Below are 25351 nucleotides of genomic sequence, written 5' to 3'. Positions count from 1 at the left end.
GAATTTGGAAAGTCTTTCATATAAATAGCTGTTGGAGATCTGATCTTTAGCTACAGCTGTACTCTGTCGATTCATTGGCTGCAGAAAAAACTAGGAGACCTGGGAATGTTGCTGGGATTACCATTGTGGCTTCCAGAGCAGCGGCAAGCCCAGCAGCACAGACCTGTGTAGGCTCAAAAATGGTAAAATGCCACCTGCAAAGGAAGCTTTACAGCATGTGGGTGTCTGCCTGTGAAGGTTAATATGGCCCTCAACCTCTATGCCATTCCAGGCTGCAGCAGGTCACATAATCGACATCAGTCAGTCTGCTGTCCATGGGGCCGTCAAACAAGGTGGCCTCTTCGCAAGCTGCTGATCAGGAGGGGTGAGCAGTCGGATTTGTCCGTATTGCTGGGTTTTCAGATGCTGGGTCTGCAAGGCCCAGACAAATTTCTACCCCAGAATGTTTAGTTTTGAAGGTCAACTGATTACAAGAGACAGAGCAAAGGAGGGAGTTAACATAGAAACATAGAAACATAGAAAATAGGTGCAGGAGTAGGCCATTCGGCCCTTCGAGCCTGCACCACCATTCAATAAGATCATGGCTGATCATTCACCTCAGTACCTTTCCTGCTTTCTCTCCATACCCCTTGATCCCTTTAGCTGTAAGGGCCATATCTAACTCCCTCTTGAATACATTCAATGAACTGGAATCAATAACTCTCTGTGGCAGGGGATTCCACAGGTTAACAACTGTCTGAGTGAAGAAGTTTCTCCTTATCTTGGTCCTAAATGGCCTACCCCTTATCCTAAGACTGTGTCCCCTGGTTTGGGACTTCCCCAACATCGGGAACATTCTTCCCGCATCTAACCTGTCCCATCCCGTCAGAATCTTATATGTTTCTATGAGATCCCCTCTCATCCTTGTAAACTCCAGTGTATAAAGGCCCAGTTTATCCCGTCTCTCCTCATATGTCAGTCCAGCCATCCCTGGAATCAGTCTGGTGAACCTTCGCTGCAATCCCTCAATAGCAAGAACGTCCTTCCTCAGATAAGGAAACCAAAACTGAACACAATATTCCAGGTGAGGCCTCACCAAGGCCCTGTACAATTGCAGTAAGACTTCCCCGCTCCTATACTCAAATCCCCTAGCTATGAAGGCCAACATGTCATTTACCTTCTTCACCACCTGCTGTACCTGCATGCCAACTTTCAATGACTGATGAACCATGACACCAAGGTCTCGTTTCACCTCCCCTTTTCCTAATCTGCCGCCATTCAGATAATATTCTGCCTTTGTGTTTTTGCCACCAAAGTGGATAACCTCACATTCATCCACCGTATACTGCATCTGCCATGCATTTGCGCACTCACCTAACCTGTCCAAGTCACCCTGTAGCCTCTTAGCATCCTCCTCACAGCTCACACCGCCAGTTTAGTGTCATCTGTAAACTTGGGAGATATTACACTCAATTCCTTCATCCAAATCATTGATGTATATTGTAAAGAGCTGGGGTCCCAGCACTGAGCCCTGCGGCACTCCACTGGTCACTGCCCTCCATTCCGAAAAGGACCCGTTTATCCCGACTCTCTGCTTCCTGTCTGGCAACCAATTCTCTATCCACGCCAGTACATTACCCCCAATATCATGTGCTTTGAATTTGCACACCAATCTCTTATGTGGGACCTTGTCAAAGGCCTTTTGAAAGTCCAAATACACCACATCCACTGGTTCTCCCTTGTCCACTCTACTAGTTACATCCTCAAAAAATTCCAGAAGATTTGTCAAGCATGATTTCCCTTTCATAAATCCATGCTGACTTGGACTGATCCTGTCACTGCTTTTCAAATGCACTGCTATTTCATCCTTAATAATTAATTCCAACATTTTCTCCACTACTGATGTCAGGCTAACCAATCTATAATTACGCATTTTCTCTCTCCCTCCTTTTTTAAAAAGTGGTGTTACATTAGCTACCCTCCAGTCCATAGGAACTGATCCAGAGTCGATAGACCGTTGGAAAATGATCACCAATGCATCCACTATTTCTAGGGCCACTTCCTTAAGTACTCTGGGATGCAGACAATCAGGCCCCGGGGATTTATCGGCCTTCAATCCCATCAATTTCCTCAACACAATTTCCTGCCTAATTAGGATATCCTTCAATTCCTTGTTCTCACTAGACCCTCGGTCCCCTAGTACATCCGGAAGGTTATTTGTGTCTTCCTTCGTGAAGACAGAACCAAAGTATTTGTTCAATTGGTCTGCCATTTCTTTGTTCCCCATTATAAATATAGATGGAGAAATAAAAAGAAACCAAAAAGATCAATAAATGGTTGCAAATGAATACTTACAACATTAAAGAACAAAATAGTACATATAAATTAAGATTAAACACCTCAAACTCATAAAGGGTTAATTATGGTTCTATGACTGCTCAATAAATAATACGTGGTACTGCTATATATCTCTACTAAGCGAATTTACAGTTTTGTGAAAGAACGTTTGTAACTCACTGACAGTCTCCAAGCTTGCGGATGTCATCCAGAACCATTGAGTGTATGCTGTCTGAAGAACAGGACGCAAAATAGTTCAAATGTGCAAAATATTTCACTTGCAATACCCAGTCATTATGCAGTTTCCGGCTTAAAATGGTGCTGAGAAAGAAAAAAAAACAACATAACTGTGGTGTATGTGGCACACAAATCACTTACTCCACACGTTCTGGTGTAAATCTAACTGCTGTGACCTTCGTCCTTTATTGTTCAGCTCCAGAGTGCCTCTCAGGTGTGGTGGTCAGCCTTATATAGTGCCTGTTCTAGGTACTTCCAGGTTTCCCACCAGAGCACCCTCTGTGGTGTGGCATAGTGCTTACATTATATTTAAGGTAATGTAAGCACTATGCCACACCATTACATGACATCACCTTCCCCCTCCACCAGGACGCAGGATGACGATACATACATCAATACATAACATCACACTTGTCCAACGGAAGGCAGGTAGGCATAGACAGTGCGTTAGTATGGTACATATTATCTGGTACATTAACTAGTTATTGACTGGTGACGAATCCCTGATTTCCTTGTTAGCCCTTATCATTAATTGTACTTCATATCCATTATTTTACACAAATACAGTGGCCATTCAAAAAATTAATTATTATAAATTCGCCATCTCACATTAACATAGCTCATTTTAGACTCGCTCTGCCTTACAGAAGTCCTTTGTGGGGACCACCTCTTGGTAAGGTCCTTTTAAGACTCCCGGATGCATTTCCTTTTTAAGGCGCCATCTTTGATGCAGGAGGATTCCACGCGGATTCTCCTTGGGTGCCGCCATCTTTGATGCTCTGCTGCTCTGGACACGATGCCGCCGCCATCTTGCTCTCCGCCGCTCCGGATGCCCTCCGCCGTTGCAACCTCCGCTCCCCTCCGCTGCCACCTGATTTGCCGCCTCCCCTGCGGCCGTTGTGGCCTCTCCAGCCGCCGCACTTGCCGCCTCCCCCGCGGCCTCCATAGCAGCCTCCCCTGTGGCCGCTGTGGCCGCCAACCTCCAGCTGCTGCCACTGCCCGACTCTCCCTCTGCGTGGGCTGTCCGATCCGCCGGCCATCCTGGATCCCTCGCACCCTACCCACAGCGCCCCGCCGGCTCACCCACCCCCCCCCCCCCCCATTAAGCCCTTCTCTGCAGGGCTGCTTGCCTGTGGGGGCTGAGGCTGCAGGATCTCTGTGTGAGGTCCGGGCCTGGGGCTTGCCTGTGGGTGGATTGAGGCTGCAGCTCCAGCTCGGTCGGCGCTGCTCTCTGGGGACCCGGGGCACGGCAGCATCCCGGGGAGCAGCAGCCTGTGGAGTGGTGAACTCTTCCCAGCTCCCACGGACCGTCCCCATCCACCTCCGGCCGAGGAGTGTCGGCCCATTGCCTGCAACAACCCACAAAGGTAAACCATGCGTCTCATCCCCATGGGATACCTGCACCATCGCTCTGCCAAGAACTGGTATCAGTTCCCTGGTGTAGGTACGCAGCTTCGCCGTGACTGGGACCAGCTTGGGTCGTGCAGCTGGGTTAATCCACAGTTTATCAAAAGTTCTCCGACTCATCAATGACTGACCCGAGCCCGTGCCCACTTCCATACTCACAGGGACTCCGTTGATTTTTACTTCCCTTATCACTGGGGGCGAATCGTTGGTGCATGTATACAGTCCCAACACCTCATCATCTTCTGCCTGCTCCTCGCTGGATGGTGGATCATCCCCCATCTCCTCAGCTACATGTCGAGTCCGATTTCTTTTACACATACGCTGAAGGTGACCTTTCATGTGGCAGGTGTTGCACGTGAACTCCGCAAACCTGCACTGGTGAGCCCCATGGCTTCCTCCACAGCGCCAGCATGGTGCTGCTTGATTGGCCCCCCTCAGCGGACTCTGAGTTCCAGGACCCCGAGGTCCGTGCTCTCTGCCCCGGGCAGAGCCACGTTCTGCAGTTTTGTCCGTGGTGGGCGCTATCCTGTGGACAGTGCCTGCCGGGTTCGAGACTGTGTGGATTATTTGATTGGTGTTGCAAGTCGAGGTCATATATACCCGGCTGATGGTGATGGCCTTTGTCAGAGTGACTGTGGGTTCCGTGGCTAACAGCTTGTGAAGGAGGCCCTCGTGGCCAATTCCCATAACGATAACGTCCTGTAACGCCTCGTCAAGGTGTGCGCCAAAATCACACGGCGCCGCGAGTCTCCTGAGGTCCGCAGCGTATTTGGTGACATCCTGGCCCTCGGGTCTGCAGTGATGGTAAAATTTGTATCTGGCCGTGAGGATGCTCTCCTTCGGTTTCAAATGGTCACGAATGAGTTCAGTCAGCTCCTCGTATGACTTGTCCCTGGCGCTCCCGGGTGCCAGCAAATCCCTGACGAGACAGTAAACCTCATCTCCACAACTGGAAAGCAATATCGCCTTACGCTTATCTCTCATTGCGTCCGTGTCCTCCGTCAGGTCGTTTGCTGTGAAGTAGTACTCGAGCCTTTCCATGAAGGCCTCCCAATCATTGCCCACGGTAAAATCCTTTAGCGTGCCCAGAGTAGCCATGGTTGCTTGGAGTTCGTCCGCTTCCTTGTCGCCAATTTGGTGTATGCAGCACACAAATCACTGACTCCACACGGTCTGGTGTAAATCTAACTGCTGTGACCTTCGTCCTTTATTGTTCAACTCCAGAGTGCCTCTCAGGTGTGGTGGTCAGCCTTATATAGTGCCTGTTCTAGGTACTTCCAGGTTTCCCATCACAGCGCCCTCTGTGGTGTGGCATAGTGCTTATATTACATTTAAGGTACCAGGACGATACACACATCATTACATAACAATAACGGAAAGATACTCTGTTTTTTACCAGAGTTGTTGTTCTTTAATTTCATGGTGATGGACCTTATCTCAACAATTAGAGTGCTACTATGAGCATATGTCTAAGTCAGAAGATTATGGGTTCAAGTCTTACTCCAGAGACTGGAGTGCAACATCTAGAATCACACTCCAGTGCAGTACTAAGGGAGTGCTAAACTGTCAGAAGTGCCACCTTTTGGATAAGACATTAATCCGAGGCCCTGCCTGCCCTTTCAGGTGGACATAAAATATCTCATGGTACAGTTTCGAAGAAATGCAGGGGAGTTTTCCCCGGTGTTCTGCCCAATATTTATCCCTCAACCAACAACATTAAAACCGTGGCTTTACTCCCAAAAAGTACTTCACTGGTTGTAAAGCGCTGTAAGACGTCCGGTGGTCGTGAAAAACACTATATAAATCCAATTATTTCTTTCTTCTTTATTAAAATAGATTATCTGTCATTATCACATTGCTGTTTGCGGGACCTTGCTGTGCGAAAATTGTCTGCCACATTTCCCACATTACAACAGTGACTACACTTCAAAAGTACTTAATTGGCTGTGAAGTGCTTTGAGATGGACTGGAATTGTAAAAGGAAGTTTTTTTTTCATGGCACATAATTGCTAGATTTTCCATGTCTCGGGAACAATCTGAAACAAGTTTGAAAAATAAAAGCTTCAAGATATTTTTTGAGAACTTCTGTCACTTGTATTAAGGGATTGATTTTCAACTGTTGCTTCCCTGTTTCTTACCTGAAAAGTGGGCAGCTGGTAGAGTAAAATCAGGTAGGCAGGCACCTTGGACATCCCTTTGACCGCTGATTCAATTTTCAAGCAATCCTCTAAATGGACGACCAACACTCCTGCCCAAACCAGGCTGTCCAAATCTGTTCTTCCCAGGCCCCACAAAACTACAAGGGCCCGCTGCCAGCCCATTCTCATCCCAGGATCGGATCCCACCCACCTCCCTCGCAACAACAGGCCCCACCTACTGGCTGGATCTGTGCAGAAGGCGGTTAACTTTCAGCCTTCCAGAACAGGTGAGCTGCAGCCGAGCACCCGCATAGTGCACGCAGCTCATCAGTTAAATTTCAGATGTGACGTGATCCTTAAATCGGAACTGGCATGCTGCAGGATTTACAGGCAGACATCAGCGCAAAGTTTCTTTTTGGATAAGCAACATTAGTAGTTCTGAAATTAGTTCAGGGCAGAGAGTCCCAAATTTTCTGAGACTTTGATAGAAATGCTGCTGATTCACCCATCACTCCTGTCCTGCTAATCTACATTGGCTCCCCATCCCCCAATTCTCATCCTCATGCTTGAATCCTTTCATAGTCTTGTCCCTCCCTGTCTTTCTAATTTCTGCCAGCCATAGAACGCCCCCACCCTCCCCCATTCTATCGACTCTGCCTTATTGGGCACCCCCGCTTCCTTCATCTATCCATTGGTAGCTGTGACTTCAACCGCCTGGCACACATGCCCTGGAATTTGCTCTCTAAACCCCTCCATCTCGCCACCTTCCTTTCCTCCTTTAAGGCCCTCCTTAAAACCAATCTCTTTGGCCAAGCCTTCGATCACCCCTCCTAATATCTCCTTGTCTGATTACACAGCATTGCGTAGTATCTACAGCACAGAAACTGGCCATTCGGCCCAACAGGTCCATGCCGGTGTTTAGACTCCGCATGAGCTTCCTCCCACACTTTTTCATCTAACCCCATCAATAGTCTTCTATTCCTTTCTCCCTCGTGTGCTTATCTAGCTTCCCTTAAATGCATCTATACTAGTCACCTCAACTACTCTACATTCTCTGGGTAAAGAAGTTTCTCCAGAATTCCCAATTGCATTTATGAGTGATTATCTTATTTTTATGGCCCCTAGTTCTGGTCTCTCCTGCAAGTGAAAACATCTTCGCTGCATCTACCCTATCGAACCCCTTCATAATCTTAAAGACCTCTATCAGGTCACCCCTCAGTCTCTACTGTGCCTCTGTGAAGCACGTTGGTTGTATTTGTCATAGTTGTACAGGTACTATTGATAATCCTGATGCTATTGAGGCACAGGGCTGAAGGTCTGCAAAATGAACTGCACAATAGGAGTGGTACCTCCATGGTCCCTGCATGTACCAGATCAGGGAAGGTAAAAAGATTCAGCCACACTTTCCAAAAATGGACTGCATGTTTGCCACCTTCTTTTACTCAATGCTTTAATATATCTGCCTTGGTCCTAGTGCCGAGCAATAATGGAGGCCCGTTTTATACAGATGCAGCATTGCTGAAGTGGTAATGGTATTAGTCCAGGCTTCTGGATTACTCGTCCAGTAACATAACCACTATGTTACTGCACCCAACTTCCCAGTAGTGTGGTGGAGCTGAAAACCTTGGATGCATTTAAGCAAGATCTAATTTTTCAATGGCGGGGTGGGGGGGAGGAAGGATCACCTGTAGCCTGCTTCAGGATGGATAAACTAATATGAGTCAAATGATCCTCCTCATGTGTAATTAGGTCATAATCTTATAAAGGCATCAGATTTCTGTCCCCTCTCACCAAGCTGGGTTTGATTTACTTCTAGTGCAGGCCAGTATGCTTAACCCCAGCTCAGAATATGAATTTATAATCAACATTTGAGAAGCTACGTAATAATAAAATAGTTTGACACTTTCAGAGTTTTAGCAAATACTAGAAGGTAAGCATCATTAACTCACTACTTCTTAAAGATGAACACAAACCATCTAAATATTTGTGATGACTTACCGACGAAGAAGGCGTGGATCCAAGACCTGGGATTGCAAAACATCACTTTCCATGGATTTCTGGAGGTTGAGATCTTCACTTCCCACAATTAATAGGTTGACAAACCCAGCATCATCACCTATCAGTATGCAATCTTCATTCATATACTCAGACTGAGTCACCGTACAGACACAAAGTATAATGTTTTTCATAGGTTTAAGAGTACAAAAATTAGTCTGTTGAAAAATGTAAATATCAGTTAAAAGCTGTTCAGTTGTTTTGTATATTTTGTAAAGATGAAAAAGAACAATTTAGCATTTGTTAAACATGCTTGTTAAAATTTTGTTTCCCTTGTTTAATAAAATGCATAAGATTCAATACAAAAACATATCTCCATCAGCATAACATCATAACTGTGTTGCAAAAGTGATTATATGAAGCAATTATCAATTTAAATACAAGGATGAGAACTTTAAACCTGAAGTAATAGGGCACTGGCAGCCAAAGTAGATCAGCGAGGACAGGGGTGATGGGTGAGCAGTATTTGGTGGAGGATAGTTAAACATGCAGCAGAGTTTTGGATGAATGAAGTTTACAGGGTGGGCAGGGGTATGAATGGGAGATTAGCCAGGACAGTATTGGTAATCAAGTCTGGAGATCACAAAGGCATGAATGTGAGTTTCAGCAGCAGATGTACTGAGATAGGAAAGTGGGCAATGTCACAGAAGTAAAAGAAGCCGGTCTTTGTGATGAAGAGGACATGGGGTCAGAAGCTCAGTTTAGGGCGAAACAGGATGTCATGGATGCACATAGTCTGCTGCAGCTCGAGACAGTGGCCAGGGAGGGGGATTGGAACTAGTGGCAATGGTACAGATGGTGGGGGCTGAAGACAATAACATCTGTCTTAGGAACAGTATGGGGCTGAATAGCTCCTTTCCTTAAGGCCTCTTAACACAGGAAATCGGCGGCCACGCTGCGGAGTGCAATGGCCGTCGACTTTTCATGTAATGGCCGCCATTATCAAAATTCCGCTCCTGCGGTATCCCGGTGGTGGGTGACCCGCTCCCCCCCCCCAGCGCTCCGCTGCTGCCGATCCATGCTAAGTGCATCATCAGAGTGTGCACTGCCAAAGATCCCCCCCGATGACGAAATTCCACCATGGAAATCTTCCTCCTGTCAGGCGGTGCCGAAAGCTGCTTTTGCCCGATGGTGCAGTGAGGCTGTGGCCTTCTGAAATGGCGGTGCGGCTCCCATTAAAGGCGAGGACGCACTGCTGCTGCCACCATGTTTTTTATGTCAGCTGACTACCGTGTCGGGCCGACAGTTATGCCTCAGGGTTTTAGCCGGGCCGCCAACGGGCAGCCTCTTGGGTGCCAGGCTGCTGGCCCAGCCGAAACCCTCCCTGACGGCCCAGTGGACCGAACTTTCGAAATGGCGCAGGCTCTCCCCTTTAAGTGAAGGGGAGATCCGTGGTGACATGGCGTCGTGATGATGTCATCAGCGCTACGCTGATGACTGACAGCGGCCGCCATTCTGCACCACTCCAACTTTCACCCCTCTAGTGTGCTCACCGCCCCCATTATGAGCGGCTTCTGGACCACCTGAAAAAAAAGCCAAAGAGCGGAATTTCACTCAAGAGGCCACCTCAACCACCGTGGCGGTAAAAATAGTAGAAATGGGGTGCATGCATCGCTTTTCGGGTGGAGGGTAATTTCGACCCCGAGGCCTTTCAACATCTCAAGCCTGTTCCAACATTTAGCTGGAGAAAATTATGGCTCATCCAAGACCAGATGTCAGATAAGCAAATGCAGATGTTGATTACACGAATGCAAATGTCTTCATAAATGGCAGATAGGTGATGCCACACAAGGCTCTCTATACAGTCATGTAAACCTTTGGGGGCCGAAATTGCCCCTTTCTTTAAGAACTGTGATCGCCTCAAAGAGGATCGGTAAAGAATCCCCGCCTAGTCAGCGTGGAGTCCAGCAACATTTAATAAATTGCCCTACCTGATTTCCCCGGAGTTTACCCCTCCACCGACTGGCAGCAAGCCTCTTTCCGCCCGTCCGCGGGAAATTGCCCCACGCGATTGGCACCATCGCCGGTCAGTGCCATTGACAGCTTTCCCCTGTGGGAAACTGTGTGTGCCTGGGTGGCGCGTCCGTCCTTAAAGGGGAGGGCATGCTGCCGGTGCCTCCATTTTATTTCATTTGTCGACCGACTCCAAGGTCGGCCCGACAATGGTGGCCACGGGTTCGGCTGGGCCACCATTCTCCAGCAGCCCGGCACCCCATCACAACAACAACTAATTGTATTTATATAGCGCCTTTAACATAATGAAATGTTCCAAGGAGCTCTTCACAGGAGTATCATGAAATAAAAATTTGACAGCGAGCCGCATAAGTAGAAATTAGTGCAGGTAACTAAAATCTTGGTCAAAAAGGTATGTTTTAAAGAGCGTCTTGAAGGAGGAAAGAGAGGTAGAGAGGCAGAGTGGTTTAGGCAGGGAGTTCTAGAGCTTGGGGCCTAGGCAACAGAAGGCACGGCCACCACTGGTTGAGTGATTATAATCAGGGATGCTCAAGAGGACAGAATTAGAGGAGCGCAGACATCTCGAGGAGTTGTGGGGCTGGAGGAGATTACAGAGATAGGGAGGGGCGAGGCCATGGAGGGGTTTGAAAATAAGGTTGATAATTTTGAAATTAAGGTGTTGTTTAACCGGAAGCCAATGTAGATCAGCGAGCACAGAGGTGATGGGTGAGCGGGACTTGGTGTGAATTAGGACACGGGCAGCCGAGTTTTGGCTCACCTATAGTTTAGATAGGGTAGAATGTGGGAGGCTAGCCAGGAGTGCATTGGAATATTCAAGTCTAGAGGTAACAAAGGCATAGATGAGGGCTTCAGCAGCGGATGAGCTGAGGCAAGCGTGGAGACGGGCGATGTTAGAGGTGGATATAGGCGGTCTTCGTTATGCTGTGGATATGTAGCCGAAAGCTAATTTCAGGGTCAAATATGACACCAAGGTTGCGAATAGTCTGGTTCAGGCTCAGACAGAAGTTGGGGAGAGGGATGGAGTCAGTGGCTAGGGAACGGAGTTTGTGGCAGGGACCAAAAACAATGGCTTCAGTCTTCCCAATATTCAATTGGAGAAAATATCTGTTCATCCAGAACTGGATGTTGGAAAAGCAATCTGACAATTTAGAGACCGTGGAGGGGTCGAGAGAAGTGGTTGCAAGGTAGTGACTACTGTAATCCTTATTTCCCTGCTCTTTCGTGCACCAGTTAATATTCTTTTCAAGTGTTTATCTAATTATCTCTTAAATGTTCTGATTGACTTAGCTTCAATAGCCACTTGTGGAAATGCGTTCTATATTCTAATAAAGCTTCACACGAAAAAAAATCTTATTACCTCCCTATTATGCTTCCAGTGTTAGTGCTATGTTTTTTGCCCACATGCTACAGATTCAGCAATCAGTAGAAATAATCTTTCACTATATCTTTAAAAAATTTTAACGCTTCTGTTAGATTTAAGCTTAAGATTCTCTACTCCAGTAAGCACAGTTTTCCAAGTCACATCATAAATATGTCCTCTTATCCCAAAATTATCTTAGTGAATCTAGGATGCAATGTCGCATGGCTATTATATCCTTTCCAAACTGCAATATCATGTATTATTCATCTTCTCCTCTTTACTTTTATATTTAATGCCCCTATGTATAAAAACCCAGAATCTAATGTATTCCCTTTGTCGCCTTAGGAACTTGCAATCCTATTTTTAGTATCTGTGCATTTACATTCTAGATCTCTTCATTCTTCTACTCCACTGAAAATTTTTCTGTTTAAGACATACTGCTATTCTCTAACTTGTTCCCTAAAACATTATGGGGGTGCATTTCCTTGTTGTTTTCAGCACATTAACGATGTATAAAGAGCATGGGAATTTTATTATGCGAGGAAATTGAAGTGAAGGTCATTTCTGCCACTTTGCGCCGTAAAATGCTTCCAAGTTTCCTTACGCCTTTTGAGCCTTCACCGAGTTCACGTGGGTCTGATTTTCAGGTGTCAGATGTGAGCCAGTGGCGTAGTAGCAGCACGTTTGCTGGTTTTAAACTCCTAATGCACTCTAGGTAACTTTGGGCTGAACTTTATAAGGTGCAGCAGCTGCCAGAATCAGCTGAGACAGACAGAAGTTAGGAGTTCCTGAAACAGAAGAGTCTGTAGATTTTGAATAAAAGTTTCTGGAGTTGAGAACTGCTTTAAATTTTTTTTTTGCCATTCTGCTCACAGATATTGGGACTTGCTTCTCACAGGGTTAGAGCACCAGAAGGTGTTCGGACCCCCCTTGCTCCCAACTCCTTACCCACAATCAGGGGGCCTGAAATTGAACAACTTACCACCCACTGCCACCGACATTCCTCTGATCGAACTGCCCAGTGCCATTTTCGATGAGGAGAGAGCCGCCGGGAAGCGCCTGCTGACGTCAGTGGACGGGAGAGTCGTGCAGCTGAGATCCCGCGCGCCCAGCTGCGATATTGATGCGGGCGGGAGTCGGTGGCAGAATGGGGGTGGACCGCTGTCTGGAGCCTGGTCAGTCCCGGAGGGTAGGTAGGAAGGTGGGTAAAAAAAGGTAGTACACTTTTTGTAATTCTTTTCTTTACAGGGACTGACCTAATTGGGGTCCCCTGAAGGTCTTCAGATGTTTTTTTTTTAATGCTTTTGCTTTACACCTCTTCCACCCTCCGTGGGCCCGACTCCATTCTCGGCGGCACTTGGGCAGCAAGCACCTTTGCCGCTGAGAATGGGAGCTCCCGCCGGCGGCTGCCCAGATTGGCAGCATAAGTTGCTCATTTGCCGCCCGCCAACCTTCGAGGGACCTCTCCGATGAAAATCCTGCCAAAAGTACCGTCAAGTACCTCGACGGCCATCGGCGGTCCTATGGGCGGCACTTGGGCGGGAGGAGGCCTTCATCAATTTCGGGTAACCGGGTTTCTCAGGAGCAGGTATAGCATTCCCTATAGGTGTCCACTTGTATGCCATTATCTTGGAGGAGGTGTAGGTGCAGCACAGGATGCAGCATAGGAGACTTACTGTAAGAGTCATCACTAAAAAATTAACTTCTGTGGAACTAAGTCTACCTCTGACCCACAGCCTGTCTCCCTCTCTTTCAAATTTCCTCAAACCAATACCCATCCTACCACATCTCTGTCCCTGCATGACCAATCATCACCAGCTGAGTGAAAATGTCAGCACTATTTAAATGTACTCTTTCTTGTATGACTCCAACCTCCATCAATATCAAAGTGTCATGTCAGTGCACATTCTATTTTACAACAGTGAATTCCAAAGTGCACAGAATCAACCTACTCTGTCTTACCTACATGCTTCCCTGGATGTCAAAGCATGTCTTTTTTTCTCATGCTACTTCTAGTTGCCACCCAAGGGCCAGGATCACAACAGGTGGTTGGCTTCTTGTGCTCAGTCAGTCCGCTCACCACCTACCCGAAACAGGCAAAGTTTAAAATCCCCCCGGAATGCTTTTCCACTAGTGACTATTGGGGCAGAGACTAGAATATAATTTAGGAAAATTGGATAAGTATTTAAAAAGAAAAATCTAAAAGGATACTGGGAAAGATCAGGAAAATGTGATAGGATGGGTAGAATTGATGGCTCCAGATAGCACAAGCACAGGCACAATGGGTCAAATCTTGCCTTTGCGTGCTGTCATTTCTATGATTCTATGACGAACTCTAATTTATAATCCATTCAGAAGGCAAAACAAGCAAGTTTACCTGGTTTTTACTCTTTGGTTTATGGTCCCAGATAATAATACTTGTTTCAGTGACAGTTACGATTCGTTTTAACTGGCTAAGATAATCGCAGCCAGTCACCTGGGAAGTATCCTAAATGAAAGTAAATAAATAAATAGCATATCGACAAACAACCACCATCCAAATTTAGTAGAACAGAGTGATTTCTCATTCATCACCACCGAGCACAATCATTTATTTCTAAATTAACCAGGCAAACAATGCTATGAAAAACACATTTTGAACAAGCTAATCAGAAAATAATCTGTTCTGTAACACGATTGTTATTAACCTGCTCGATGAGTTGAGACCTACATGTCAGTCTTGGTTCAATGGTAGCAATATTGCCTTGGAGTCAGAAGATCGTGATGAGACACAAAGCTGAGTCCCCACCTGCCCGCTCAGATGAACATAAAAGATCACATAGCACTAATTTAAGCTGAGCGAGGGATTTCTTTCATGTCCTAGACAATCTTTATCCTTCAATCAACATCACTAAAAAATTAGTTATGATCTCAATGCTGTTTGTGGGACTTTGCGTTACGCAAATTGGCTGTGACGTTTACAACAGTGACTACACTTCAAAAGTACTTCATTGACCGCTCTGACGTGGCCTGAAGTTGTGAAATGCTCTTTATAAATGCAAGTTGTTACTTTTTCATGTTGGTGCATCTATCATATTACAGATCAGCTTCAAAGGTTTGCTAAAATTGGGCAGGTAAATACAACAGAGCTATAAACAGTTTACAGAACTAAAGATTGAGGAGTTTTCAAAGTTTTTAGAACCAGATACATCTGAATAAATCAAGCTACAAAATTTGGAAAAGTTGATCTTGCCCTCTCTCCTTTGTTTTCACAGCCCTTCTGTCCGCCTTCAACTTCTTCCTCTACATAATCTTTCCTATCCATATTCACAGCCACCCTCAATCTTGCCAGCTCTACCTCTCCACCACCTCTCTTCAACCCTCCACTGCCTCTTATGTTGTCAGACTGTTTGGCTGATATCCAGTTCTGGGTGAGGCATAATTTCCTCCACTGAAACACTGGGAAGACCAAAGCCATCATCTCTTACCCCAGTCACAAGCTACCTCATTCCCCTCCACAGCTTTGGCTATAACAAAATTAAACCTGTTACTCTTAAAATAAAAATGCATGTTGCCACATGTTAGGTTTTTGTGTTGTACTGCTAAAGGCGAGAAACACCGCTGGAGGCTAAATGTAAATGTCTAACAATAAAGCCGAAAAGGAAGATTACTCATGTGATGATTAAACCACTGAACTTAATCAAAGCCCAGCAATAATAATGGGTAAGCAATTGTTATCATCTCCAAACGGGAAACAAACTGATATCAATACTGGCCACAATTAAGCTATGACACATTTTACAGTTATCTGGCTAAGCCAGCTTCTCTCCTGAAGACTGAAATTTAATATAGAAATATCCGTTATATATTCAAAACAGTCTCAAGTTTCCATTGATAGAGCAGCAGTAGATGGCACTGTAAAATATAATGTAACGAGACATATTGAATACAGTGAGATGCCATCGCCATCTAACTTTATGTAGCAGCTCCAAACACTACCTTGAATAATCCCATTGAATTCCTTTTGTTGTGTATCTGTAAAGCATGCACTCCCATGTTCCGCCACCAGGGAGTGCATCCCCTGAAGTCCCAAGGGATCCCAGCATCCCTTGGGAGTACTGTATATAAGTCGGCCCCTAAGGCCTGTTCCTCACTCTGGAGTGTCTTAATAAACACTGTTACTTAAACCTCCCTGTGTGCAGTCTCATCTGTGTTAGGAACACAATAACTGGCGACGAGTAGACAAATCCAACGCAAAGATGCAACAAACTGTGGGCATCCTGGAGAAGTTCTCGGAGCGTGAGGACTGGGAAGCCTATGTCGAATGGCTAGACCAGTACTTTGTAGCCAACGAGCTGGACGAAGAAGGAAGCGCTGCAAAAAGGAGAGCGGTCCTCCTCACAGCACCGACCTACAGCCTCATGAAGAATCTTCTGGCTCTGGTGAAGCCCACAGATAAGTCGTATGAGGAGCTGTGTACACTGGTGCATATTAACCCGAGGGAGATGTGCTGATGGAGAGGTATCAGTTCTACACATGTCAGCGATCTGAAGGTCAGGAAGTGGTGAGCTACGTCGCCGAGCTAAGACGATTTGCAGGACAATGTGAGTTTGATGGCTACCTGGAGCAAATACTCAGAGACTTTTTTGTCCTGGGCATTGGCCACGAGACCATCCTACAAAAACTTTTGACTGTAGAGACACCGACCCTCAGTAAAGCCATTGCGATAGCACAGGCGTTTATGTCCACCAGTGATAACACCAAACAAATCTCTCAGCACACAAGTGCTAGCAATGTTCATAAATTTACTGGAACTGTGTTTGCGAGCAGAAATGTACAGGGCAGAAACCACGAGTCTGAAACTGCCAGCAGGCCTCAGGTGACCCAGATGACTCAGAGTCCGCAACAAAGGATGAATGCAAGGCACTTCACATCTTGTTGGCATTGTGGAGGCATCCATTCAGCCGCTTCATGCCGCTTCAAAGGTATGTTTGCAAGAGCTGTGGAACAATGGGGCACCTCCAACGAGCTTGCAGACGAGCTGCAAGCTCTGCAAAACTGGCTAACCACCACGTGGCAGAGGAAGATCGGTCCATGGTGGATCAAAGCAATTTCAAGCCTCAGAGAGAGGAGGCAGATGCTGAAGTACAGGGGGTGCACATATTTTCGACGAAATGTCCAGCTATACTGCTAAAGGTAAAATTGAATGGCTTACCCATAGCCATGGAACTGGACACTGGCGCTAGCCAATCCATCATGAGTAAAAAGATGTTTGAGAGACTGTGGTGCAACAAGGCACTCAGACCAGCCCTGAGCCCTATCCACACGAAACTGAGAACGTACACCAAAGAGTTTATCACTGTCCTGGGCAGCGCCATGGTCAAGGTCACCTACGAGGGCACGGTGCACAAACTGCCACTCTGGATTGTCCCAGGCGATGGCCCCACACTGCTTGGAAGGAGCTGGCTGGGCAAAATCCGCTGGAACTGGGATGACATCCGAGCACTATCACATGTGGAGCTGAGTCCACGGCCAGATCAGCCATGATCTTGTTGAATGGCGGAGCAGGCTCGAGGGGCTAGATGGCCTACTCCTGTTCCTAATTCTTATGTTCTATGTCGATGAGGTCTCATGTACTCAGGTTCTTAACAAATTTCCTTCCCTTTTTGAGCCAGGCATTGGAAACTTTTCTGGGGCGAAGGTGTGAATCCACTTGGTCCCAGAGGCACGACCTATTCACCACAAGGTGCGAGCGGTACCTCACATAATGAGGGAGAGAGTGGAAATCAAGCTGGACAGGCTGCAATGAGAGGGCATCATCTCCCCTGTGGAATTCAGTGAGTGGGCCAGCCCGATTGTTTCAGTACTCAAAAGTGTTGGCACGGTCAGGATTTGCGCCGATTATAAAGTAATCATTTCTCGCTACGGGACCAATACCCGCTACCTAAGGCAGACGACCCATTTGCGATGCTGGCAGGAGGCAAGATGTTCACTAAGCTTGACCTGACTTCGGCCTACATGACGCAGGAGCAGGAGGAGTCTTCGACGGGCCTCACCTGCATCAACATGCACAAGGGACTGTTCATCTACAACAGATGCCCGTTTAGAATTCGGTTGACTGCAGCGATCTTCCAGAGAAACATGGAGAGCCTACTCAAGTCGGTACCATGCAGGGTGGTTTTTCAGGATGACATATTGGTCACTGGTCAGGACACCGTCGAGCACCTACAAAACCTGGAGGAGGTCCTCCAGCGACTGGATCGCGTAGGGCTGCGGCTGAAGAGGTCGAAATGCGTCTTCATGGCAACAGAAGTGGAGTTTTTGGGGAGAAATATTGCGGCGGACAGCATTCGGCCCACAGACACAAAGACAGAGGCTATCAGGAACTCGCCCAGGCCACAGAACATCAAGGAGCTGCGGTCGTTCCTAGGACTCCTCAACTATTTTGGTAAATTCCTATCGGGGTTAAGCACCCTCTTACAGCCCCTACATGTGTTATTGCATAAAGGTGAGAACTGGTTATGGGGAAAATACCAAGTAATTTCTTTTGAGAAAGCCAGAAACATTTTATGCTCCAACAAGCTGCTTGCATTGTATAACCCTTGTAAAAAACTTGTGCTAGCATGTGATGCGTCGTCGTACGGAGTCGGGTGTGTATTACAACAAGCTAACGTTGCGGGGAAGTTGCAACCTGTCGCCTATGCCTCCAGGAGCTTGTCTAAGTCCGAGAGGGCCGACAGCATGATTGAGAAAGAGGCATTATCATGTGTGTTCGGGGTAAAGAAAATGCATCAGTACCTGTTTGGCCTCAAATTTGGCTGGAAACCAATCACAAGCCTCTCATATCCCTGTTCGCTGAAAACAAGGGGATAAATACTAATGCCTCAGCCCGCATACAACTATCAGCATATAACTATACCATTCACCACAGGCCAGGCACCGAGAACTGTGCGGATGCTCTCAGTGGGCTACCATTGCCCACCACAGGGGTGGAAATGGCGCAGCCTGAAAACTTGTTGATGGTGGCGCAGCCCGCAGACTTGTTGATGGTCATGGAAGTGTTTGAAAATGATAAATCACCTGTCACAGCCCGCCAGATTAGGACTTGAACCAGCCAAGATCCTCTGCTGTCCCTAGTAAAAAACTGTGTACTGCATGGGAACTGGGCCAGCATCCCCATTGAAATGCAAGAGCTAATCAAGCCATTCCAGCGGCGAAAGGATGAGCTGTCCATTCAGGCAGACAGCCTGTTGTGGGATAACCGCGTAGTGCTACCCAAAAAGGGCAGGGAGACGCTCATTTCTGATCTCCACAGCACACACCCAGGTATAGTAATGATGAAAGCGATAGCCAGATCCCACGTGTGGTGGCCCAGTATCGACTCTGACTTCGAGTCCTGTGTATGGCAATGCAGCGTGTGTGCCCAGTTGAGTAACACGCCCAGAAAGGCACCACTAAGTTTGTGGACCTGGCCGTCCAGACCATGGTCAAGGATCCATGTCGACTATGCGCGCCCCTTTTCTCGGTAAAATGTTCCTGGTGGTGATGGATGCTTTTTCAAAATGGATTGAATGTGAAATAATGTCGGGAAGCACCGCCAGCGCCACCATTGAAAGCCTGAGGGCCATGTTTGCCACCCACGGCCTGCCTGACATACTGGTCAGTGACAACGGGCCATGTTTCACCAGTGCCGAATTTAATTCCAGGGATGGCTGGGCTGTCATATGAGGATCAACTGGACCTTTATTCACTGGAGTTTAGAAGTATGAGAAGGGATCTCATAGAAACATATAAGATTCTGACGGGACTGGACACGATAGATGCGGAAAGAATGTTCCCAATGTTGGGGAAGTCCAGAACCAGGGGACATAGTCTTAGGATAATGGGTAAGCGATTTAGGACTGAGATGAGGAGAAACTTCTTCACTCAGAGAGTTGTTAACCTGTGGAATTCCCTGCCGCAGAGAGTTGTTGATGCCAGTTCACTGGATATATTCAAGAGGGAGTTAGATATGGCCCTCACGGTTAAGGCAATCAATGGGTATGGAGAGAAAGCAGGAAAGGAGTACTGAAGGAATGATCAGCCATGATCTTATTGAATGGCGGTGCAGGCCCGAAGGGCTGAATGGCCTACTCCTGCACCTATTTTCTATGTTTCTATGTTTCTATGTTTCTAAAGAATTTATGACCCGCAATGGGATCAAACATGTCACCTCGGCCCCGTTTAAACCAGCCTCCAATGGGCAGGCAGAGCGGGCAGTACAAACAATTAAACAGAGCCTTAAACGAGTCACAGAAGGCTCACTCCAAACCTGCCTGTCTCGAGTATTGCTCAGCTATCGCACGAGACCCCACTCGCTCACAGGGGTGCCCCCGGCTGAGCTACTCATGAAAAGGACACTTAAAACCAGACTCTCGCTGGTTCACCCCAACCTGCATGATCAGGTAGAGAGCAGGCGGCAGCAACAAAATGTAAACGATGGTCGCGCCACTCTGTCACAGGAAATTGATCTGAATGACCCTGTGTATGTGCTAAACTATGGACACGGTCCCAAGTGGATCGCGGGCACGGTGATAGCTAAAGAAGGGAGTCGGGTATTTGTAGTCAAACTCGACAATGGACAAATTTGCAGAAAGCATCTGGACCAAACGAGGCTGCGGTTCACAGACTGCCTGAACAACCCACAGCAGGCACCATCTTTTTCGAGCCGACAACACACACCCAAAGGATCAACGACACCACCACGGATCAGGAAATCAAACCCATCACGCCCAACAGCCCAGCAAGGCCAGGCTCAGCCAGCAGCCCTGCAGGGCCAACAACACGCCAGCCCAGCGAGGGCACAGTCAATACACCAGAGCAGACATTTGTACCGAGGCGGTCCACCAGGGAAAAAAAGGCTCCCGACCGCCTCACCTTGTAAATAGTTTTCACTTTTACTTTTTGCGGGGGAGTGATGTTGTGTATCTGTAAAGCATGCTCCCATGTTCCGCCACCAGGGAGTGCATCCCCTGAAGTCCCAAGGGATCCCAGCATCCCTTGGGAGCACTGTATATAAGCCGGCCCCTAAGGACTGTTCCTCACTCTGGAGTGTCTTAATAAAGACTGAGGTCACTGTTACTTTAACCTCCCTGTGTGCAGTCTCATCTGTGTTAGGAACACAATACCTTTCTTCAGATAAATAGCAGTGGCCTCCTAGAAGCTGTCAATAGACCAGAAATAGCTGTAAATCCACATTTGCATTTGAAAATCGATTTCTGTTTATGAAAGAAAATCTAAAGTAAAAACACACATGTCTAAGAACATCTGATAATTCCTTAATGTCAATCCTGTACCATAAACCCAATACAAAACCAGAAATTTTGGATGGAAAACATAGCAGGGGCGCAATGTGAGTCAAAGACAAAAATAGAGATTTTATGAAACCTGACTATAACCAAGGAAGGGAAGAGCACACATGAACATGAGAAATAGGAGCAGGAGTAGGCCATTTGGCCCCACGAGCCTGCTCCACCATTTAATAAGATCATGGCTGATCTGATCATGAGCTCAGCTCCACTTCCCTGCCTGCTCCCCATAACCCTTCACTCCCTTATTGCTCCAAAATCTGTCTATATCCGCCTTAAATATATTCAATGACCCAGACTCCACAGCTCTCTGGGGCAGAGAATTCCATAGATTTACAACCCTCTGAGAGAAGAAATTTCTCCTCATCTCAGTTTTAAATGGGTGGCCTCTTATTCTGAGACTATGCCCCCTCGTTTTAGTTTCCCCTATGAGTGGAAATATCCTTTCTGCATCCACCTTGTCGAGCCCCCTCATTATTTTATATGTTTCAATAAGATCACCTCTCATTCTTCTGAACTCCAATGAGTATAAGCCCAACCTACTCGACCTATTTTCATAAGTCAACCCCCTCATTTCCGGAATCAACTTAGTGAACCTTCTCCGAACAGCCTCCAATGCAAGTATATCCTTCCTTAAATACGGAGACCAAAACTGTCTGCAGTACTCCAGGTCTGGCCTCACCAATACCCTATACAATTGTAGCAGGACTTCTCTGCTTTTATATTCCATCCCCACTGCAATAAAGGCCAACATTCCATTTGTCTACCTGATTACTTGCTGTACCTGCATACTAACTTTTTGCGTTTCATGCACAAGGACCCCCAGGTTCCTCTGTACTGCAGCACTTTACAATTTTTCTCCATTTAAATTATAATTTGCTTTTCTATTTTTTCTGCTAAAGTGGATAATCACACACTGTACTCCAGCTGCCAAATTTTTGCCCACTCACTTAGCCTGTCTATATCCCTTTGTTTTGTGTCCTCCTCACAATTTGCTTTCCCATCTTTGTATCATCAGCAAACTTGGCTACATTACACTCGGTTTCTTCATCCAAGTCAAAATAGCCACTTGAAATCATTAGCTTCATTCCGGAAAAGCAAAGGTGAAGCATTGTAATAACCATGACAGCACTCGTCAATAATAGAGAAAAGACATGAGTCTCCCCTGCGCAAGCCAGTAATGGAAAGCAGTTTCACCATCGCTGAACAAGAAATAACGCATGCACCACCGTAGCTGCTGATTTGAATGACTCTACAAACCCCACCCCAATCAATGAGCAAAATTTCAGGAGTTCCCACTGACTGAGAAATAATAACTACATGCTTTTTGAAGATAGTCATGACTAACTCCAGCTCCCCCCTCGCCCTGCAATTCTTTAAGAAGCAATTTGGAGCTTCCCCCATCCCACACAGACTTTCCCCTTCCCAGTATGAAATAATTCTCATCCTACTACAATTCACCAGTGAGAAGCAATTCAGGAGTTTCCACCTCGCATTTTCAAGCAATCCATATATCCCCAAACTCCCTCCTCTGCACCCCACCAATGAGAAGTAAGTTAGCATTCACCACCAACTGGCAAGCAACTCTGTTACCTCTCCTCACCCCTCATTGAGAACCAATTTTGCTCTTCCACTTGTTGAGAAACAATTCCACCGCCCCCCCCCCCCCCACCCCACCACCGTCCAACTCTGGCCTGTTCCCCCACCTACTCTAACCTCTCTTTCTTACCTCCATGTCACCACAGAGCAGAAAACCTCTCCCGAGCCAATGCCTTCCCCCACTCCCTGCAATGACAAGAAACTTGGGTCCGCATTGAGCCGAAAACCTACCTTCTGCCATTCCCCTTCTCCAAGAAGAGAACCAGTTGGGCAGAGATGGAAATAGGCCCCAGTATAATGTAATCCCCTACCCCGCACCTCTCACTGCCTCCGAATCCTCCAATGTCCCCTCTCCTCTACACTTATCACTTTTTTACCTCACCTCTGCCCCTGATCCCCATCTTTCCCTCTCCGTGAAGGATGGCCCTTTTGAACCCCCACGAAATGAAAATAAGCCTGCCCAGCACCGCCCAACCCTTCTTGGCCTCCCAATTGCTCCCTCTGCTCCACCCTTCTCTACGTTTCCCCTCCTCTTCTCCTATCTCGTATCACTTTCCCAATCTCCCTTCTTATTCAGCTCCACCATCCTCCTCAGCCTTCTCTACCCTTTCTTCTTTGTTCCCCTCCTCAGTTCTTTTTATTCTTCCCTCCCCCTCTTCGGTCCTTTTTATTCTCCCCTCCCCCTCCTCCTTCCATATATCTCTCCTTCCCCCCCATCCCCTGAACCACTTCCCCACTTGGGTTACCACCACTCCACTTTTAACCCAGCTTGACCTGAACACTGCTCTTGATATTGATTCTCATGTATAATACTAACAGGACATTGAATAATATATTACACAACATTTTACATCTACACACACTTCCTATTAATGGTTTTCATTAAAATTTCAGGGTTCAGCTTTGTGATGAAAACTGCCAATGTAAACTTATCATACTGTAATTGCACCCTCCTGCCAGTGAAGGTGCAAGACTTTCCAACAGATTCACCCCACATCAGCAGAAACCCCTGATGTAAAGAAACTGAAATATTGCTAAGGTTTGAAGTTAATGTAGTTAGCATTCAAATCAGAGAGCCCAGCAGAAAGATACTGTTCATGAAACTTATAGTAAGCTTTGTACCCTTATCCGATACCTCAGCAAACAAACAGGATGCACTGAGGAAGTCACAAAGTGTGTTTGGAAATGAACAATTTTACTCTAAAACATGGAAGTTAAAAGTGTAGTGGCGACACCAACACATAAATTAGCATCATCATGATCAAATAGACTGCTGACACATTTTTATTTAGGCTTACACAATGAAGACTGGCTACTCGGGCTGAGGAACTGAACTGCAGCAATGTCTTCAGCGGAAAGAAGGATGGTAAATAGCATTAGTACATAATCAATAAATTAGGTTTGAATAAAATTAATGTAACTCCTGTAAAAGGCATAAAGCTTGCCAAACATTGAAGTCTGCACTTTATTGGCAGCCCTATTATTTGTTTCTTGTTCCAGTCATAATGGGGCCGAAATTCAACACTGCTGGGAAACTGGCACGCCTCATGACTTTTTGGGGCCAATACCGCCAAAAAATGGCCCGATCCATATTCAGCTCTAAAAGTCAAAAAATGGGTTCCAGCGTTAAGGAACCCTTCCTTCCAAAGTGCATTTTTCAGTGGTGCGGTTGTCTTAATTGGAGCGGAATTCCCAGGCAAAAATTCAGCTTGCAGGTAAGTGTTTCTAACGAGCCAGCTAGGCCCGAGGGGGGAAGGAGTTGGATTGAAGGATGTCTGGCGTGAGACGAGGGAGCAGGGCAAATAGGTTTACGGATGTGGAGCTCAAGACCCTGATGCAAGGTGTGGAAGGTAGACGGCCAGTGATGTTTCCAGACGTGGCGAGATGAGCAGACAAGTCATAAATAATACGTGGAATGAGATAGCACAGGAGGTGTCAGGCTACTACATATATCAGAGGACGTCCGTGCAGTGCAGGAAGTGATTCCACGACATTATCTGGTTTATGAAAGTAAGTACGTCTTACACCAACTGCTGACCTTGCATCTGTGAGACTCTTCAACATGCTCTTATTTCCCATACTCACTGTTTAGTCATTCAAGCAGCATTTCATTGTTCATGCCTCAATACATATATGTGTGTTCTCGCAATGGAGGCTCCCTTTCGTCTCACACTTTCAGCTGCATGTCACAGACAAACACTTGCGCACTCATTTCTGATGCGTCATCACAGTTGTACTCACCAACCATGCTTTCTTTTGCAGGCTAAACGTGCACACAATAGAGCTGAGCTATGGATGACCGGGGTGGTGACGCAGACACACCTTTAGAGCAGAGGGCTCAGGCACTGATCGGTGGCCATGTTGCATTTAATGTAGCCAACGGTTGTGCTGACACTGATGTGGGTAAGTGAAAGCTGTCCTGGAATGCACCCTCTCCTTCAACACGCCAGCGCCTACTGTTCCTCCTTTCCTTCATGGAAATCTGCTAGTTGCAACCACCATGTCTTCATCCCCTACCTGCCCCTCACAGCAGCCCTTCTCCCATTTATGCTTGCAGATGACACGCCCCTCATGGGCAGCGGAACTGGCGACGCTGATGTGGGCAGCATTGGTAAGTGAGGCCGTCATTGAATGCAGAGCTCCCCACGTACGTCTTTCCTAAATCTTAGCCTTCGCAAGCATTGCTCATCACTGCGCTGGAGGAAGGAGAATTGAGGTCTGTAGACTCTTTGAGGGTAGGGCCTCCTTCCCCCACCTCTGCATTGGCCACCTCCCCCGGCAGCTGGATGATGCCCACCTCCCTGGTCCTCCTGATTATTGGGTGCCTCAAAAAGCTATTGCTGGCAAGGCTCCTAGCTCATTATTTGGTGGGGGGTGTCAGCATACCTCACCCTCCTCCTGACACCATCTCCCTCCTGGCCACCCTCTCTAGCTGCAGG

The sequence above is a fragment of the Pristiophorus japonicus genome, chromosome 9, assembly GCF_044704955.1.
Source record: "Pristiophorus japonicus isolate sPriJap1 chromosome 9, sPriJap1.hap1, whole genome shotgun sequence".
NCBI classification, from domain to species: domain Eukaryota; kingdom Metazoa; phylum Chordata; class Chondrichthyes; family Pristiophoridae; genus Pristiophorus; species Pristiophorus japonicus.
This window is presented reverse-complemented; position numbering follows the sequence as displayed.